The following is a 4,642-nucleotide window of genomic DNA, read 5'->3' on the forward strand; positions in this document are numbered from 1 at the left end:
ACATCCCACTTCCCTTCTCTCTCACTCCCCGAATTTGCCCACCTTGAGATGATTTCAGTTGTACGCCTCTTATTCTTGCCTGTCTGCTATGCAGGGAATCCTTTGTGGAATTATAGTTGTTCTATTTGTTGTAAATTCCAGACGTGCTTTCAATAGGCTCACCCCATGCCGCCGTTTTTATGATGCGATCTCCTAATATTCTTTTCTTACAAAGTTAACAGATTGAATTAGGGCCCATTCAAATGATCTCATTTTAATCTAATTAAGTCTTTAAAGGGCCTATCTCCAAATATAGTCACACTCTGAGGTACTGGGGGTTAAGATTTCAATGTATGAATTTGGGGAAGACAGAATTCAGTCCATAACAAGACTAAATATTGATATTATGTTTCATCTCTACTGAATTTCCTGATTACTCATGCTTTTGCAACATAAACCAAAAATATGGTGACACAGCAGAGACATACTCGATATGGTAAGAATAGGTTATTAAGGAAGCCAGTAGAGGATTTAACACTTCTTGGTTCCACAAAGGGTCTGTTAGTGCCACTTATGCAGTTATCAGCTACCTGGCACTATAAGCTTTGAAAGACTATTATAGTTCAAGCTTGGCCATATGACTTGCTTTTGCCAATAAAATATGAATAGAAGTGGCATGTGTTACTTCCAAGCAGAAGCATAAGAATGATTGCATGGCTCCACCATGTTCTCCTTTCCTTGACCATAGGCTATAAATTTTTCCAGGTAGGGCATACAACATGACCAAATTTGCCTTTGTTGTTGTAACTTACTGAGATTTTTTAGTTGTTTATTACCACAGTGTAGTTTAGCCTAAGCTGAATGATACATCTTGTATTTTTATCCCTGCCCCTGAGGCTCCTGTCCATCTGTGTTGTATCATTCATCAGTTGCTAGAAACCCCACTAGCATGTTCCATGCAAGTCCATCTGCCCACCCTGGGCAGTATTTTAAGTTCTCCCTACTCAAATAAAACTCTAATTCTGTGTTTTCCTCAATCAACAATCAGGAAAACAACTTGACCAAATTAATACATAGTAAAGTAGGTGTGCAGAAACCTCTACTGCTCAGCTTGATGTATAACTTTGCCATGGGAACCTCTGATTCAAAGAGAGATGTATTAATCCAATAAAATTCTCTTTAAAATGAGATTTTTTAAAAAAAAGTTGTTTGGGGAACAGAACGACATTTCAACACCTCTAATATTGCTTTGTGTATTTACCAGATCCCCCTTCATGCCACCATTAGAAAAAACTTCAAAGAGTAAATATTAGTGATTATATTTTAGCTATAACTTGAATGCATACAAGTATGCATATATCTACAATTACCATGTGCAGGAACTGGGCAAGGCTGTTCACATTCATTATTCTATGTAATCTCTCCAACAGCTCTATACAATATTTACAAATTAGTATCCCCATACCACAGACAAGTAAATTACTTTCTGGTCATATGATGGGTGAGTAGAAGAGCCCATATTCATAACTACTGTACTATAGAATGGTGACACCAATACACATTTTAATCTGAGAATTTAAAGGAAAATAAGGCATCATTGTGGATTTTTAAGATTTTTTTTTAACTTTATGATCTATATTAATGTTTTGATGGTATTCATGACAAAGGGGGGGGGGGAAATAGAGTCAGATATTTCCCATTAGAATGGCTTAGTAAGTTCAAAATCCAAAGTTGATATAACCCTTCTGCTTCAAACACTTATAAATAATAGATAAGAAAAAATAACAAAAAATACCTAGAGACAGATGAAAAGAAAAATACAACATACCCATATCTATGAAATGTAGCAAAACCAGTTTTAAGGAGGAAGTTCATAGCAATACAGGTCTACCTCAAGAAGCAAGAAAAATCTCAAATAAACAACCTAACTTTATACCTAAAGGAACTAGAAAAAGAGGAACAAATGACACCCAAAAGTAGTAGGAGGGAGGAAACAATAAAGATTGGAGCAGGAATAAAAAGAATAGACAATAGAAAAGAATCAGCCACAGCCCAGCAGCAGTGCAGCAATGGCAGTGCCATCAAGCTGGAAGTCTCAGGCAAGCAGGGCAATGTGCTGTTGCTGTGTGGTAAAGAAAAGACTATGAACCTCAACCCCATGGTCTTCACAAATATCCTGTAGTGACCTTAGTTAAAAGTGCAGCTCTAAGAGCTCAAGACCTACCATGAGATGCTAGATGGGAGCTACTTTAAGGTCACACATATTGAACCATGAGAGAAAGGAAACAGGAAGACAACAGGCCAAACAGGGATGTATGGAGGGGCTAAGAAGAAGTTTGAGGTGTTGTAGAAACAAGAGGAATTGTTTCTACAGCTTTTTACCTGTTATACAGATTATTTGCTCTGTGGTTAACTCACAGGCAAGTGATGGGTCTCATAGCACATATAGATTCTCCGTATAGTAGAGCCCTTGGATTTATGTATAGAAGGTACACAGAGCCCCCTACAGATCTGTGGGACCAGTTTGAATCCTTCCTTGATGACAAAGACGTATGTCAACAAAGGACCTAGATGTGAAGGCTGGTGGAGGCTGTGTAATGACCATTGGAGAAATGCTGTGGTCTTTTCTCAGCAAAACTAGAGTGGTTTTCTACCTTGTTTCCAAAAATTCCTGCTCCCGTTCAGAAGACTATCAATCAGTAGATTAAAACCCAGGCTAGAAAAATATAAAAAGATGGGAAGGAAGGTGCTGAGGAAATAGACAGACATGTTGAACACAGAAGTTTAAGGTCTCCAAGGAGATCACTGAGTCCACAGAGGTCCCCAAGAAGATCAATAAGGAGAACCCATTATTGGAAGGGCTATGGGTGTTCTAGATTTGATCAAGAGTTAGAAAGAGAGAAAGAATGCCAATAACTAGAGTATGAAGCCAAAGAAAGAGAGAAAGAAAGGTGAATATCCTGAAGTATTGATCAAGGGTATAGAGCACAGGGATAGCAGTACTAGGGAAAGGTATATAAGTCATAGTCAAAGTTATGATAGGAAAGGAAATGGAACAGGGATCGAGAAAGAGAAATAAAATGACAGAGAAGATGAGATCAAGACTGAGATAAGGAAAGAGTAATGACAGGGAAAAGGAGGGAGAGCAATCAAGAGAATGGTCTAAGGAACAGAGAAGTAGGGGTGAGGTAAAAGAAGAGAAACATAAAGAAGAAAAAGATGATAAACAACACAGAAATGACAAAAGGATTCCAAGTAAGATTAAAAAAAAAAAAAAAAAAAAAAAAAAAAAACACAGTAGAAGTAGAAGCAAAGAAAGGAAGCATAGAAATAGGAGTAGAAGTACAAATGCAGGGAAACAAAGTAGAAGTAGGAGCAAAGAGAAATCAAGTAAATATAAAAATGAAAGTACAGAAAAATCAAATAAACAAAGTAGAACTGGCAGTCAAGGAAGAAATGACAGTGTTGAAAAAAATCAAGAAAATGAGAACACAGACCCAGCAAAGAAAAATCTAGAAAGTGTACCAGAAGCAAAGAATGTTCCCACAAAGGAGATCACAGTGATAGTCCACAGAGGTCCCCAGCCTGACAAATATGACCACTGAAGGAGCCAAGGTATAGAACTAGCAAGCCAAGAAAAACAACATAAAAACAAAGAGAAGACTGTGTGAAAATCTTTTGTGAAAGTGGATCACATTGAATCCTATAAATGTTTGATTAAATCTGCTTTTATTTTCAAACAAAAAAAATTTGAAAAAAATCAGTGAAACTAGGAGCTGGTTCTTTGAAAAATGAACAAAATAGACAAAGCTTTAGCTAGACTAACCAAGGAAAAAAAGAGAGAATGCTCAAATAAATGAAATCAGAAATGAAATAGCAGTTACAACTGATACCACAGGAATACAAAGATCATAAGAGAATGCTACAAATGATTACATGCCAAGTTGGACAACTATAAGAAATGGATAAATTTCTAGAAACATACAATCTTACAAGACTGAATCATGAAGAAATAGAAAACTTGAATAGACCAATTACTAGTAAAAAGATTAAATCAGTAATTAAAAACCTCTGAACAAACCAAAGTCCAGGACTGGATGGCTTCACTAGTGAATTCTTCCAAACATTCAAAGAATTTAATACCTATCCTTCTGAAACTCTTCCAAAAAAATCTGAAGAGGAAAAAATGCATTCAAAGATATTTCATGAGGCCATCATTACCCTGGTACCAAAACCAGATAAGGACACCACAAAAAAAAAAAAAAAAAAAAAAAGAAAACTACAGGTCAATATCTTTGATCAACATAGATGCAAAAATCCTCAGTAAAATATTAGCAAACTGAATTCAATAATACATTAAAAGGATCATACATCATGACCAAGTGGGATTTATTCCAGAGATCCAAGCATGGTTCAACATCTGCAAATCAATCAGTGTGATATACAACATTAACAAAATGAAAGATAAAAATCATATGCTCATCTCAATAGATGCAGAAAATCATTTAATAAAATTCAACATCCATTTATGATAAAAACTCTGAGTAAAGTGGGTATAGAGGGAACATACCTCAACACAATAAAGGCTATATATGGCATCATACTCAATGACGAAAACCTGAAAGATTTTCCCCTAAGATCAAAAAGAAGACAATGATTCCCA

At 36.0% G+C, this 4,642-nt stretch overlaps 1 pseudogene; it reads left to right on the forward strand.

Annotated features, from left to right (window-relative positions):
* Positions 1-2,406: 2,406 nt before the first annotated feature.
* Positions 2,407-3,650, forward strand: LOC109452316 (uncharacterized; annotated as a pseudogene).
* Positions 3,651-4,642: the final 992 nt, after the last annotated feature.

Source organism: Rhinolophus sinicus, chromosome 4 (genome assembly GCF_057876585.1).
Source record: "Rhinolophus sinicus isolate RSI-liver-muscle chromosome 4, RSI-T2T, whole genome shotgun sequence".
Taxonomy (NCBI): Eukaryota; Metazoa; Chordata; class Mammalia; order Chiroptera; family Rhinolophidae; genus Rhinolophus; species Rhinolophus sinicus.